A 16,947-nucleotide genomic window follows, 5' to 3' on the forward strand; every position below is an offset into this window, starting at 1 on the left:
GCACACTATGTAAGAATAGGAAAAATGTCTCCTTGGTGCAGGTCTTATGAACCTATAGGAGGCTTTTTTGACCCTACTCCCTTATATTTCAAAGATGAAACATTGAGTGCTCAGTGGGTGAACTGACTTATCACAGTCTATTTCTCATAGGTGACAGACCCCAAATCAGATATGAGTCAAAAGAGCCACGTCCTGAAGCATCAGAGCTAGCACGTTCTTTGCCGCTGGAACAGAGTCCCTGTCTTATTTAAATATAGTCTCAGCAGCCAAGGAAGCTAGAAGATTACCGACTCTAAAGAGATGCAATACTTGAACCTTTGTTATTAACATGGTAATAGTGAATCTGTAAAATAACCCTATGAAGTTAATATTACAATTTTGTTTTTGTTTAGTTAGAGACAGGGTCTCTTTAAGTAGCCCCTGAATGTCCTGGAACTTGCTGTGTAGGTCAGCTTGGCCTTGAACCCAGAGAGAAATGCTTGCCTCTGCTCCTTGGTGCTGGGATTAAAGGGATATGCCACCAGAGCTACACAGAGCTATGTAGCCAGAGCTATACAGAGAAACCCTGTCACACACACACCAAAAAAAAAAAATCTACTATTAACAGGGTATTTAAAAATAGAAATTCAGCTTTTGTGGTCTGAATCTACTATTACTTTTTAAGTTTTAAAAAAAGTAATATTACATTTTGTTTGTTGATATGCTGAGTGCATGATACTGCAGAACAGGTGGAGGAGTCAGAGGACAGCTTTCAGCAGTCGATGCTCTTCTTCTACAGCAGGGTCCCAGAAACTGAACAAATCATCAGGTTTGGCAGCCAGGGCCTTAACCCACTGACCATCCTGCCTGCTCCCTACGCTTTTCCTTGATAACAATTCATATCACTTCTGATTGACTTTTGGGGAAATAAGAGCCTATAATTGTTTATATGGTTATACCTCTCTCTTAAGACTGTATTATTATCAGCCAGGCAGGGTTGGTACACACATTTTTATCCCAGCATTCAGGAGGTAGAAGCAAGCAGATCTCTGTGATTTCCAGGCTAACCTGGTCTACAGGAGCAAGATTACAGGATACAGAAAAATGTAGAGAAACACTGCCTCAAAAAAACAAACAAGTAAATCACACACACACACACACACACAGAGAGAGAGAGAGAGAGAGAGAGAGAGAGACAGAGAGCAAGAGAGAGAGAGAGAGAGAGAAAGAGAAAGAGAGAGAGAGAACATGTATTTGAATTAATTAAAAGTCACAGGGGATATTTTAGTCTTTCTGGTGAAACAATAGTGGCATCTGGTGGTTTTGTTTAGTAACCACAGACTGTTTCTTAAAATATAAGTGCTTCTCTAGCCCAGTGTGATTTTGGTACCTAGAAGATTTATTCCACATAGGTTCTCAGTGTAATGAATTATTTACCTAAATGGATAACTTCTGTAGCAGAAAATAGCTAGTAAGATTTGTTACTTTTCAGGCTCACCAAATTTCCAAGTGCAAGAAATATACTTACTGTCTTTGGAATATGTTATTTATTTTCAATAACTTCAAGCTTTTTCTTGATTACAAAATTAGTAACCATACTTGTGGTAGAAAAATATGGGGATAAAGTAAAAATGTCTCCTATCACCTACATGTAAACATTGCTTATATTATACTGCAATTAGAATATACATAATTTATACAGAAATATTAGTAGCAAACTTTATATTTGTATATAAATCTGTTATATACATGTGTATGTATGTGTTTTTGCTTTAACATAGGTAAATTTACCTATTCACAGCAGGATTTTATTAAACTTCTTTTTCAGTGTTATTTACCTATAAACCTAAGTATATGCTAAACAGATACAATATACTACCATTGAGCTCCCACCCCATTAAACATTCTTCAGTAGATAATTAGTAACAACTATCCATTATATTCTATTGTTTAATTTTTTCTTGTATTTTGAGATAGAGTCTCTTTGAGATAGAGCCCAGCCTGTCCCCAGACTCACTATATAACTTGGGCTGGTCTTGAACTTAGAATTCTCTTGCCTCAATCTCCCAAATACTGGGATTACAAGAATGTGCTGCTGAAGTCCAGTTTTCTGGCATTAACTTGTTATTAATTGCTCTTGTTTTATTCTCCTTTGTTCTTTGAAACAGAGTTTTGTGTTGTAGCCTGAGGCTGGCCTCAAATTACTATTTAGCCATGGTGCCTTCAATTTGGGGAAATCTTCCTGAATTAGCCTCCCAAAATATGGGATATACCACCATGCCTGACCCTTATGGCCTGATATTTTAATTTTTTAATATATTTTTATTTTACTTATGTGCATGTGGAGGTCACAAAACAACTTTTGGAAGTCAGTTCTGTCCTTCCCCTCGTATGGGTCAAGAGGACTAATTCAGGTTATCAAACTTAATGACAAGCATATTTATCCAATGAACTATCTGGCCAGCCCCATTGGTGTATAGAGATTCTCTTCTACCAGGTATTAGAGCATACATCTGGAATCCTAATACTCTAGAGTCTGAGGCAGAAGATTACTAATCCAAGGCCAACCTGAGCTATATAATGAGACTATGTCTCAAAAAAAAAAAAAAAAAAAAAAAAGAATTAAGGGTTAGAGATAAAACTGAGTTGGTAGGGTGCTTGCCTGGCATTGCAGGAAGCCCAGAGTTTGATCCCCAACACTGGTGGCACGTGCCTGTCATCCCAGCACTCAGAAAGTAGAAGCAGGAGAATCAGATGTTCAAGACCATCTTTGGCTACATAGTGAGCTCAAGACCATCCTGGGATATATGATCCCTTGTCTCTAAATAAATGAAGACTGTCTTCTAGTATTAGACATTTATCTTAGTATATAACTCAAAAATCATTTACTTCATCTGTAATCATATCCTTAAGACTGAGTACTAAAAGTTAAAAGTAGAGTTTTTGGCTAAGATTTTCTTCATTTATGTGTTTCTGTTTTCTGGATTTGAATAGAATTCAATTCTGCTTCATGTGTAACTCCAGCTAGTTGGTAAAATTAAAACGTTAATGGTTCTTGGTTCTTTCTTTCTCTTTTTCCTTTTTTTTTTTTTTTTTTTTAAACAGGATTTGTAATGGGAGGGAATTTTTGGTTTTTGAGACAGGGTTTCTGTGTGTAACTTTGGAACCTGTCCTAGAACTAGCTCTTGTAGACCAGGCTGGTCTCGAACTCACAGAGGTCCGCCTGCTTCTGCCTCACAAGTGCTGGGATTAAAGGCATGTGCCACCAACACCAGTTTACATTTGTAATTTATAAGCAAACATACATGTATTTGGATGTGTACATAAAATTATTTTATATTGGATATGTTTGATGAAAAATATGTAGAAACTACTACTACTTTAAATATAGTGAAATGAGGGCAAGTTGCAGTCCTCTATTTTGTATAGGCCTATTAATTCCAAAGAGAAATCCCCACACGTTATGTCTCATCCTCTTTACCTTTGCTTAATTTGTTACTGAAACAAGGTGGGTCTTACTTGTGTAGACAAGGCTCACCTAGGACTTGCTAGGTGAGCCCAAGTTGCCATCAAACTCAAGATCTCCTTTCTCCCCCCTCCCAAATTCTGGGATTGTAGGTGTATGCCACCATGTCTGGCTATCCTCTCCTCTTATTCACAGAAAATGTGGGAAATTCGTGTAAACCCATCATCACTGCTGCAAAACTAACCAAACGAGCCCTGAAGCATAGCACTCAAAGGAGGGATGTGTATTACTTGTCTCATTGCTAAGACAAAAAACTGAAGAAAACAGCTTACGGAAGGGGTGGGTTTATTTGGGCTCACAGTCCCTGGGCATGTCTTTCAGGGGTTAGGAAGTCCCAGCAGCAGGGACTTGAGGTAGCCCCTGTCACATAGCATTTTAGGAAGCAGAGAATGGTGAGTACCGGTGCTCCTTAGTCTCTCACTTTTTGTGTAGTCCAAGACTCTAGCCCAGTGGTCCCCAGCCTTCCTAATGCTGAGACCTCCCATAGGTTGAGTAGTGAAGGGGTAGCCAAAGCCTACTGAAGGACTTTGGAAAGTCAGCAGTGGAGTCACAATTTGCATGACTAGCCATTTGCAAAGAAATGTTTGGAATTTTCTTTTAGATCTAGGGGTGGAGATTTTGTAAGTTAATGTTTAAAAGATGGATCATTAGGAAAACTGTTCAACTTTGGGCTTGATTTTGTTGAAAAAGATATAAAATATGTTTATTTTACTTAAATTTATATAACAAGTCCTCCCATTAACCCTTATCAAAGTTTTTACAACTTCTTAATCCAGGTACTTCAGATGTTCCAGAATATTTCTCTTAGTTTGGGTTTTCTTTTCAGAATGTAATCATTGCACTCAGATATCAAGGTGTGTGGCATTCCTTTCAGATGCTGTTTAGCCAGTTATAACCGTTTAAAAAGAAAGGCTTGGGGGGGCATCGAGATGTTCAGAAAGTAAGGGCATTTGCTATCAAGCCTGACAACTTGAGTTCAAATCCCCAGAACCCACATAAGAGAAGATAAGAACTATTTCCTCAGGTTGTGCTCTGACATGCACACTTGCACATGCACGGACACACACACACACACACACACACACACACACACACCTACACTCCTATTAAATAAATAAATAAATGTAAAAAAATGTCAAAGTTTTTTTTTTTTTTTTTCTTATCAGTCATGGTGGTACACATCCATAATCCCAGCATTCAGTAGGCAGGAGGCAGGAGAATTGCTACATGCTTGAGGCCAACATGGACAAAATAAGTAAAATTCTGTTCTGATTTTCATCATCACTATTTCAAAGCAACAGTACCTTTAGTGTGGCTTCCTTAGCATGTATATATAACGTGGACATAACATTTATGTCCATTTCCCATGAAAATATTTATACAGAGGAAGGCCCATAAATAAAACCTTTGTACGCATTTTATAATTTTTTCCTTTTGGCCACAAGTTCTATAATGGGTTCTTCAGATGTAACCTGAGTCGAATGTAGTTTGCTAACACACCTAGATGGGTGGTCTTGAAAGCTTCTTTATCTACTGGCTCCACTTAAGAACCATTTCTCCTCTATATCTAGGCCCTTTATCTAGCAGCAACTGGTTGGAAACCCGCATGGTAAGGGGAATTATCCTTTAGTCATATGGAAAAAGAAAATCTAAAATGTGGCTTCATTTCAGTTGTGTGAGCCGTAATAAAGAAAAAGGATGAAGAATCGTTCACCAAAACATAATTTTTAATTTGCAGTCATTAAGAATTCAGACCTAGTTGAGAGGGAAAAAACTGTTTCAGTAAGTGTGGGGACTGGGGGAAAAGCACAAAGCAAAAGGGTAGAAATAGGGTGACAGACCTGTTCTGCCTTGTGGACCTAGATCTTGAGCAGGTTTCCTATAGGCTGGAGAAACTCATCAGTAGAAGTGTCATTGATGAGTACTAGACTTGCCTAGGGCTATAAATCTCTACATTCATGCAGAACATTAAATTAGTGATAATGTTGACTTCTTAGTATAATCTGAAAGTGAGGATCATTACTGATGCACTTCAGTAAGCTGTGGCAGGGTTTCAAATGTATTAGATTTCATATCTAGCAGCCCTCTTTAAAGGCTCTGTTTGATTATCAAATCAGCCAGATGTTCTGCTTTGAAGCAGAGAAACTCAGGGCTGGAGAGATGGCTCAGCAATTAAAAGCCCTGGCTGCTCTTCCAGAGGATAGTTCAATTCCCAGCACCCACATGGTGGCTCACAGGTTTTAGTTGTTTTGTTTATTTTTATTTTTTTGTTTGTCTGAAATTCAGACACACAGCTCTGCACATGCTATGCAAGTACCCTATTACTGAGGCACATGGCCAGCCCAGCTATAGGTTGCCCACAGAAATGAGATTTGGTGTGTAAAGGGCAGGAAGTAAAGAGGCACCATTTCATACTGGAATATTCGCCTAAACTGACCAACAGGGACATGCAGTCTTCTAGGAGAATGAGAGCCTTGTCCGGTATTGAGACACTGATGGATGTCCCTAGCTGAAGCTGGAGACAATAGCCAATTCTGCTGGAGGAACCTCTTTTTCCTGCATCAACCTCCTGAGGCTGCTCAATAAACTGACCAAATGGAAGCATTCCCAGGACCATGGTAAGTGGGACTTTAGGTCACAGAAGTATCCATTCAACTGAATTTTTAAGTCATTATTATTTGTAGATTGTCTACTTGGAAAGATAGATAGCTGGTGAATGCTACATAAGTTCCGCACTTCTAAATTCTGGGCACTTATTCCAAGATGATTACTCACCAGTCCATTTCTTTTCAGGAAACTAAATATAGACACACTCTTAAGACAGCTCTAACAAGGGAAGCCAGTCACATTTGGATTATAGTTACACATCCAAAAATGATGCAAAGCTAACATTCATTGCAATGTTGCTCATAAAAGAGTCTAGAAACAGTTTGGTCTTCTTTAACAAGGACCACCTGCTTAAATAAATTATGGTGTGTCCTTATAGTAGAATATGATAAAACCATTTAAAAGAATGAGGCATTTCTCTGCTGGTATGGAATAATTTTCAAGATATATTATTAAATTAAAAGAGGCCTTTAATTCTGGCACTCAGGAGGAAGAGGCAAGGAGGATTTCTGTAATTTCAAGGCAAGCCTGACCTATATAAAGAGATCCTGTGGGATATGGGGTTAGAGAGATGGCTCGGTAGTCAATGTACTGTTCTTGCAAAAGGACCCTGTGGTTTCTATGTCAAGCAGTTCACCTCTGCTCGTAACTCCAGCTCCTAACCCTGTCCCCAAGGATCACGAACTCCAATACACATACACACACAATTTTTAAAAAAGTAATAGAACAGTGTACTATTGGCTATTACCTCTGTTCAGATACAAAATAATACATACGAGACATAGCTATAGTCAAACTTACCTCCAGGGCTACTGAGATGGCTCTGCTGGCAAAGAGTGCTCGCTACGCATGCCTGGAGACTTGAGTTTGAGTCTGGGGATCCACAGTAGAAGGACAGAACTGGAAATTGCCCACTGACCTCTATGTGAGTGCTATGAAGTGTTTGCATACATGTGTAAAAACGCATGGGCATGGGATAAAATTTAACTAAATATTTTTAAATCTTAAAAAAATAACAAAAGGCTGGGTGGTGGTGGCACACACCTTTAATCCCAGCACTCAAGACGCAGACACAGATGGATCTTTGAATTCAAGGCCAGCCTGGTCTACAGAGCAAGTTCCAGCACAACCAGGCCTGCACAGAGAAACCCTGTCTTGAAAAACCAAGACAAGAAACTAATAACAGTGAAAATGGCATTTTTTGGTAGATAACTTTTATTTTGAATTTATAAATAGTATAAACTTTAAAAATTTTTAAATTAGATTTCTTCATTTTATGTGTTTTTTCCTTCATGTATGTATGTGTACCACTTTGTGCCTGGTTCCCACAGAGGTCAGACAAAGGAGAGCATTGGATCCCCTGGAGCTGGAGTTACAGATGGTTGGGAACTACCATGAGGGTGCTGGGGATTGAACTCAGGTCCTCTAGAAGAGTAACAAGTATCCTTAAGTGCTGAGACACCTCTCCTGAATATTATAAACTTCAAATGAGTTAAGCCACCATGTCTGGCTTAATTCGTGTGTGTGTGTGTGTGTGTGTGTGTGTGTGTGTGTGTGTGTGTGTATTTTACACAGTGTTTCACTACCCCAGGCTAACCTCAAACTCCTTTTAGTTCTTTTGTATTCTTGAAGACTAACTCTTAAGTAGTTTGGACCTTAGATACTCAGGGTCTCATAGGATAACCAGGGTTGTCCATATTGTCTGAGTTGGAAATTCTAAAACCTTCACATGATGATGAACTTTTTGTCACCCTGTCTCTGTATCACTGGACAGATGCTGGTGGTGTTTAAATCAGCTCCAATCTAAAAGCGAGCCCTCAAAGTCAAACAGGCCATGCTACAACTTTATGTCTTGAAGCTACTAAAGATACAGACCAAGTACCTTGGGCGCCAATGGAGGAAAAGCAATATGAAGACTATGTCAGCCATTTACCAGAAAGTGCGCCACCGCATGAATGATGACTGGGCTTATGGGAATGGGTGAGTATTCTTTGTAAACTTGGGCCCACTAATTTGGCTGGGCTGGCTGGCCACTGTCTCTGCTCCTGCAGCACTGTGGTTATAAATGCATACTGTGGCACCTGGCTTTTCTGTAGGTGCTAGGGATCCAAACTCAGGTCCTCATGCCATCTCCCCAGCCCCAAAATATGATACTAATTTTGTGATATGGTAAAATGTTTGCCTACTTATAGCAGTTTGTTTGTTTGAGACAAGGTTCACTATGTAGCCTTGACATATGCCACCATGCCCAGTTGAGGTGGTCCAGACATGATTCCTTGTGTTCTACTCCAATCTCCCCTTCCTTGAGGGGTGATTCTATTCAAATGGGAAATTTTTATGCCCTAGGGAAAGCTCAATAAAAGGCTTTACTTGCTCTTTTGAATAACATGATTACTAGAAAGAAACAAAGCCCAGGAGACAGAGGCAAGCAGATCTCTGAGTTTGAGGCCAGCCTGGTTTACAGAGTGAGTTCCAGGACAGACTCCAAAGCTACACAGAGAAACTGTCTCAAAAACAAAAAATAAGGAATTACAATAAAAAGGTCTCCCATCTCCTTCCTCAACAGTAACTACTGTTACAGTTTCTACATTTCAAATACAATTTCTGTGTATATTAGTTTATATATGATCATACGTATACTTTTTTAAACCTGTAAACATGCTATATGTTTGCTTCATACATTGCTCTTAACATTCTGAGCAGTTTCATTGTTAGGATGCCACAGAGCGTGCTCTGTGGAAGAGAGTAACATCAGGACATATCTTCTCCCCCCTCTCTTCCTATGTCAGACATCGATGCCAGGCCATGGGACTTCCAAGCTGAAGAATGTACCCTGAGGGCCAACATTGAGGCTTTTAACAGCCGCCGGTATGATAAACCGCAGGACTCCGAATTTTCACCTGTGGATAACTGCTTGCAGAGTGTGCTGGGGCAGAGGTTGGATCTGCCTGAAGATTTCTATTATTCCTATGAGCTCTGGTTGGAGAGAGGTGTTTTCACAGCCCATCTGTTGGGAGGAGCTGCTCCAGAGTCACTAAGCTCTTGTCACAAAGCATCTGACAGATGGAGGTCGGCTCAATCAATGTGCTCTGCCCGTCCTGCCCCTTTGCTATCCAGCTCCAGAGTGTGTGTCAACGGGAGTTCCAACCCAGCATCTAACATAGTTCATGGCTATTCTGGGTGCCATTAGGCCTGAAGGCAGTGCAAAGCTAGGGGCCTGAGTCAAAGCACATGGGCCAGCTCGCTCTGGGCTCAGCTAGGAACCTAGCTGGCCTTGAAATCTCTTGATGGATCAGTACTTGATGGAGCCTGGTTTAATCTTGCCTAGAACCAGGCTAGCCTTTGTTACCACAATAGTGAAAAGAAAGTTGTTATGGCACTTGAGCCATGACATTCATCTCAAGCAATGAGATAGGCACAGGCCACAAAATGAGGGAATTTTCTTGCTCACTCTAAATGCCTGAGACTTAACATTTAGACTGTATCTCACATCTAAGGTTTTGACACTTACCTCTATAAAATAACCATTCACTATATGATCTGAGAGCACTGCCCCTTTATAAAGGATGATTGTTTCTAAACATTGCATGTTATAGAAAAATGTATAGGTCTGTAAGAGATCTGTGTTCAGTGTAAAAAGTATTTCCTGTGTATTCGGTATAGTGTGTTGAATACTTTACCATTTGGGGAGAACCACCTGTAATGTGAAATAATGTGGCCTTCTCTAAAACTATCTTAATGTTTTTCATAAATTATTTGTTCTAAAATGACTGCAGAAAATTACTCTCTAATAGAACCCAAAATCTTCATTTGAGGAGAGGAGTAATGTTGTTTGAGACAGGATCTGATTGTGTAGCCTAACTGGGCTGGAACTTCCCTATGTAGACAGGCTGGCCTTGAACTTGTAATGATCCTCCTGCCTCCACCTCCTGAAGACTGGGATTGTAAGCATGAGCCACCACCGCTAGCCAATTCACTTTTAAATGACCAGTTGATCATAGGAGGTTTTATTTACTGATGTGTTCATTTGTGCTGATTTTTTTAAATTAAAAGTGATAGCATCACAGTTTATATTTTTTCTTCCATGTTCATTACTTTTTACTTTTTTTTCTGCTAGACGTTTCAATATGTTTTGTACTTAGAAGTATAACACATTTCATGGAAGATGTCTCTACTTCCCCCTTTACAACAAAATCACTTCCAAAACTACGGGTTTTTTTTTTTTTAATCTTTGCATGTTTTTATTTTAAAGGTCTCCCCACTGCCCAGACACTACTGAGTCTTTTTATGATGGCATAGGGACACTTTATTCCTAGAGATCTGGTCCAAACTGGCTCTTTTACCCTCCCCCCTGTCAAGCACAGTCTCACTTATAGAGACCCAGCATATGCAAAGGAACAATCAGTACCTCTATTTTTTTGAGTAGCAGGATTCTATGGAAAAATGACCAAAAAAAATGCAAGTATGTAATAGATGAAGATACATGCCTTCAAATAATTTGTAAACTTTATCAAACCATGACAGTATTCCCCATTTTAAGCAGTTTACTGAGCACTGCATCAGGCAATTTTATTAATCTAGAGTCATGCTGCCATGTTTTAATGATATTTGAGTAAAAAGATAATTTTCCAGGAAAGAGAATAATCAGTCTATTTTAAAGTTGTATCATACTCAGTCATGTAAGGAAAAAATAAGTAGCCTTTTAAAAACACACACAAATGCTTTCAGAGGCACAGACATAAGCTAAGCTTTAATATATCACATTCTATTATTTATAGCCCTTGAGAAGACTAATTCTCAATGCAGGTGGAGAAACTACTTTGAAAGGATGAATAATTAGTTTCAAATCATATCATTTCCCCCCGTAACTTGCTGTGGCTAGCTTTCTGCTCTCAATAGCTAGCCCCATGTGCTAAGATAACTGGGTTGGAGCTCCCAATTTAGAGCTCGTGTATAGCTTCAGGTTAACCAAATTTAATGATGATTATAATTTCTACATAGTAGCATGCTATTTGGATGACTTATAAAATAGGGACTTTATTTGTGAACATTTCAGTGAAGTTTGTGTTGATAATATTGTTCACCTCACCAAACACTTTAATAAAAAGAAAACCTGGAATTGGAAATCTGGCCTTTAATTCTTTAACACAAGGTAATCTTAAAGTCAAGTTAGATAGAAAAGGATATAGAATAAATATAGAACTATAAATCTCAATGATGTAACAAATGTTCATTTCATCATCATGGGTCTGAGGTCAGCCACTTGGCTCACCTTAGATTACTGGATTGACTTTTCTCTAGAATTATTCCTATTCGGGCATAAGACTGGATGTATGTCCTTTCCTAGGACATACTGCTTCATAGTGAAAGACAAAAGCAAGAAACAAACCATACCATAGAGGTACATTTCACAGCTGCTGCTTGGATACGGCAGAAGGCAAATTGTCCATGTCATTGGCCAAAATCAGTTCATAAGGACAAGCCTAACAAGTGGGCATGGGCCAGAGCAGCATTCTCTACCTGAAGGGTGACAGGTATGGGGTGGTGTGATGCTTTTTGTGGTCATGCTGACAAATATCTGTTCCTATCCTATACAAGTACACACAGCTCCTCCCCAAGGAAGGCTTCAAAATCTTATCCAGGTTCTCATCAAGTCTAGGTGTACTCTCTTTTTCTTTTTTTATAGAAACAGGGTGTCAGGCTGACCTTGACCTAGATGTACTGTCTGCGGATCCTGAGACTTGAAAACTGAATTATAAGTGATCATTTCAAATGTGAACACATACCAGAATGTCTTTGGGGATTTTTTTATTTTTAGTTATTTTTATTTTGGTTTTTGTTTCCTGCCTCTAACTCCTGAGTGCTGGGATTAAAGGCGTGCACTACTACCACCTGGCACCAGGACACTTTTCTACATCTTAAACATGCACAGTTTTTGTCAGTGGTATCTCAATAAAGCTGCGTTTGTTTATTGCTTTTGAGATGGCGTCTGGTGTGGCTCAGGCTGGCCTTGCACTTTTTCCGTGATGAAGATGAACTTCACTTTGACATCCACCTATCTATGGTGATTCTGTAATCCCAGTGTCTGGGACCAGGCCGACGGGAAAACCTGAGCGTAACAAAATGGCGCCCAACGTGGGGCTACTAAGAACTTGCACTTAAAAAACTCGACAAAAGCTTAAAAAGGGGGCTTTAAAAACAAAAGAACAGAGACAAGCAAGGCTTCTCGGTAGCAACATTTTTCTTGGTTGGGCTCTGTTTTTCTAGAGACAAACAGAGACTTGTGAGGCTCCTTTAAGTGAGGTTTCCTGACTCATCATAAGCGGCTTTTAAGAAGTGCTGCTAACAATTCAATGGTGTGTTTGACCAGCTAGAGAGAGTAGCTGGGTGTGGCAGCACATGCCTTTAATTCCAGCACTCGGGAGGCAGAGGCAAACAGATCTCTGTGATTTCAAAGCAAACCTGGTATACAGAGTTAATTCCAGAACAGGCAAACTTACACAGAGAAACCCTGTCTCAATAAATAAAAAATAAGTTACATAAGTTACATATAGGACTTTAGACTCAACAAAGGTAGGATAGATGATGGAATATTTTTTTTAAATCTTGCTAAATGTTAATGGACTAAATATTGTTAACTGTGGTTCTTATTTGATAACTGTTTTGTTATATATTTTACTATGTTAAGATTAAAACCCTTCTTTTATTTTAGACAGAAAAGAGATGATGGGGGTGATGTCATTCAGTAAATATGTTTCTCTTATTGGTTAATGAATAAAGCACTGTTGGCCAATAGGAAAGCAAGATAGGCGGGACTAGGAGACAAGGAGTCAGAGAGAGGTAGGAGGGAGTTTCAAGAAGTAGGACCAACAGGGTAGAATTCTGGGCCCTCTCTCCGGTAAGATAAGACCACGTGGAAAAACTTAGATTAATAGAAATGGGTTAATATTTAAGACACAGCTAGCCAATAAGAAACACTAGTAACAGGCCAACAGCATTATATCTAATACAGTGTCTCTGTGCGTTATTTGGGGCTGGCACAGCTCTGGGACAAGGCCAGCGGGAAAACCTGATTGTAACACCAGTGAACAAATGTAGTGTCCTGTTCTTTTGGATAGGAAAGATCTCTAGGCTGCTCTGTAAAACAGTTTTCTGCCTTTCAATGGTCTGTAGGATTAGAAACAGATTTCTCTGCTCTTAGAATCTGAGGCAGGAAGATGGTAGTTTGGGGGTCAGCCTGGGCTATATAGTGAGGCCCTTGTCTCAAAACAGCAAAGAGGTACAAGCTTCAGTCTCTTCAGCTGGCTTCTCCACCTCAAGTGTTGCCAAAATGTTGCTTTGTAACCAGCTGAGTCTGGCTGGAGCTGATAGGAAGGGGACGTGGGCCACTATGGGAATAGACTTCTTTATGGGAGTAGATTTCTGTGTTCTATAAAGAACTACCAGATAACAAATAACCAGAGGATCAAGATTGCTGTTCCAAGTATCAAATTCTGCTTGGACACGGAGCCAAGTCAGTTGTCCTTATGAGCCACTTGGTGGTGTTCCCATGGCAGACGAGTACTTGTTAGAAGCAGTTGCAACAGAACTCACATCTCTGCTAGGCAAGAATGTTCTGTTCTTGGAGTGTGTGGGCCAGATATAGAGAAAGCCATGCCAACCTGGTGGCTGGGTCTGTCATCTGGCTGGAGAACTGCCACTTCCATGTGGAGGAGGAAGGAAGGGGAAAGATGCTTCTGGGAACGAGCTTGCAGCTAAGTCAGACAAAACAGATGCTTCCCAAGCTTCCCTGTCCAAAGGAAGGGATATCTATGTCAATGATGCTTTGGAGACTGCTGAGCCCACAGCTACATTGTGGATTGTGAATCTTCTGCAGAAGGATGGTATTTTTTTTTTTTAAATGAAGGAGCTAAACTACTTTGCCAAGGCTTTAGAAAGTTCAAAGTTGTCCTAGCTATCTTGGGCAGAGCTAAAGTTGCAAACAAGATCCACCTGATTAAAAAATGCTGGGAAAAGCCATTGTCAGTGGAACGGTAAAGCGTGGGAATTAAGATTCATTGGACTTGGTATAAGTTAAGTGAGGTTTATTCAGGGAGAATTCACTTATACATGAAACAGATGACCACTATGGGTTCCCGCTCCACGGATGCCACCCAGATGCTCTCTGCAACCGGACAAGGAAGCAAGAGAGCAAGCTAGGGTCCAGGACCCCAGACCTAGCCTGCTCTGTCACATCCGCACCTGTGACACGCCCAAACGGGCACGGTCAGTGCAACAGGTGCCAGGCAGGGTGGATATCTCACTACAGAACAGCTTTTACTTCCCTTAAAGTAAACAACACGGAGATTTGCACCTCTCTGTATGATGATAATGGGCTCAATATTATCAAAGATCTCATGTCCAAAGCTGAGGGGGGGGAGAATGGGGCAAAGATTACCTTGCCTGTTGACTTCATCACTGCTGACGAGTTTGATAAGAATGCCAAGACCGGCCGGCCAAGCTACTGCGGTGTCTGGCATAACTGTTGACTGGATGGGCTTGGACTCAGCTACTGGCAGCAGCAAGAAATACCCTGAGGCTGGCTCCAGCACAGCAGATTATTTGGGGTGGATCTCGTGGATGCGGCAGTGACGGTCACTGCTAGGGTTGCATCACTGCCATCGTGGTGACACTGCCATTGCCACACACTATGCCAAATGGGAGAGAGGATGAGATCAGCTGTGTGAGTACTGGAATTGTGCCAGCCTAAAGCTCCTGGCAGGTAGAGTCCTTCCTGGGCTGCATGCTCTCAGCAATGTTTCCTATTTTCCTGCCTTTGGGTTTCTGTGCACAGCTGCTAAGTCAATTTAGTGTTTTCTCCGTCTCCATCTGGTGTTAGTTAGCACAAGGTTCAGCTAGTGGCCAAGAGATGCAGCACCAGGAACCCTGAAACAGTTGCCCATCTCAGTCCTTTACTGTACTGGGACTTATCTCTCTTCTTCAAGGTCCCATTTAAATTCCTCAGTGACTAAACCATTGCACATTCTAGAGTACATCTATTTATATTCTGCTTGTAAAAGAAAGTAAGCTGTAATCATTTAGCTCTCATTTTCATGTAGGCTACTGTCTATTACTCTGAATGGAAATAAGATGAAACTCCAGTTGTAAGTTCAGAGATATTGCCGAGCTATTAAACAATAAAGATGTCCACTGGGGGTAAGGAAACACAGGGGTTAGTCCTTTCCTAACATCCTTTACTACATCTGAAAGGGGATTAGAGAATGTTTCTTCTGCATTCTTGATGGCTGAACCTCTTCCTTAGTGTATGTGTTGGGTAGGGACTGTTGAGTACTAAAGTCATTTCATAGTTTGAGCAGTCATTATCGAAAGCATTTTAAAAGTCTAATCCCAGTGAGCTTGTTTGCCTGTAGTGAGAACCACAGCTTTTCTACATCTCTCGAGATTTGGTTTCTGTCCTCCGAGTGTAGCCTCTGTATCATGTCACCCTATCAGTCTCTTTTCTTTGAGTCCTGTGTCCAGTGGAAATTTGCTGGGGCCTTTTGAATACCACTCTGATTGGTCTTCACTCTAGAGCAACATGTTAAAACAGCCTTTGGATTCAAAGCATTTTCATAGTTTCTCTCATAAGCTGAATAAACAGTTGCAATATTCAACCTTTGTTAAATCTTGAAATTTCTGAATGACCTCTTCCCTATCCTTGCTTGAGAATAGACCAGTTTGGTTTTTTTGTTTGTTTGTTTGTTTTTTTGTTTTTTGAGCCATTCCTTGCTTGTAATATTTTAACCAGCCAACTCCTGCTACCAACATCTCTGTTTTCACCCAGGTCAGGCATGACAACATAAACCTGTAATCCCAGCACTCTGGAGGCAGAGGCAGGAGGATCACTGGGAGTTCAAGGCTATTCGGGGCTACATAATGAATTCCAAGCCAGCTGGGACTACATATCAAGATCCTCTAAAAAGCTAAAATAAGTAAAAACAAATAAACAAAAAACCCTCCAGCCACCTCATTTAAGGACATTCTCAACCAGCTGTGGTAGCACACACCTTTAATCTCTGAGTTTGAGGCCAGCCTGGTCTACATAGCAAGTTCTAGGACAGCCAGGGCTACACATAGAAACCCCTTCAAAGAGAGGAGCAATATTTATTACGAGCACTTTTCCCGCCAGCCTGGTCCCACAGCAGCATCAGCCCCCAAATAACACACAGAGACCCTGTATTAGATATAAAGCTGTTGGCTTGTTACTAGCATTTCTTATTGCCTAGCTCGGTCTTAAATATTAACCCATTTCTATTAATCTAAGTGTTTACACGTGGTCTTATCTTACCGGAGAGAGGATCCGGACCTCTTCCTCTCGTGTCTACATCTTGAATCTCCTCTACTACATCTCCCAGAATCGTCCTTGTCTCCTAGTCCCGCCTATCTTGCTTTCCTATTGGCCAGCATGGCTTTATTCATTAACCAATAAGAGAAATATATTTACAGAATGACATCTCCCATCAAACATTCTCTAGCAGAACCTGGTAGCACTGATTTGTAATCTCAACAAGGCCAACCCAGGCAATTTAGTGAGGCTCTAAATAAATACTAAAAAGGGTTAGGGCTTTTGGGGGATATAACTCAATGGGGTGTTTGCCTATTATATTTATAGCTGTAGGTTCAATCTGCACTATTTACACCCCCAAAATGGGTACAATTTTTCATCTTCAAGCTATTACAGGCACTAATTTGCCACTGGAACATAGGTTGTCAGTCTTCTCATTAGGACATTAGCCTGTAGACCAATTGTGTGGATACTTTGTTAGAGTAATCTCATACTATTGGTACCAATTTTG

General features: G+C 40.4%; 2 pseudogenes; both read left to right on the forward strand.

Annotated features, from left to right (window-relative positions):
* LOC127215490 (striatin-interacting proteins 2-like) overlaps window positions 1-9,183 on the forward strand; it is a 34,463-nt pseudogene extending 25,280 nt beyond the window's left edge.
* Window positions 9,184-11,608: 2,425 nt separating this feature from the next.
* LOC127215489 (phosphoglycerate kinase 1-like) lies at window positions 11,609-14,149 on the forward strand (annotated as a pseudogene).
* The last annotated feature ends 2,798 nt before the right edge of the window (window positions 14,150-16,947 follow it).

This window comes from Phodopus roborovskii, unplaced genomic scaffold (assembly GCF_943737965.1).
Source record: "Phodopus roborovskii unplaced genomic scaffold, PHOROB, whole genome shotgun sequence".
Taxonomy (NCBI): Eukaryota; Metazoa; Chordata; class Mammalia; order Rodentia; family Cricetidae; genus Phodopus; species Phodopus roborovskii.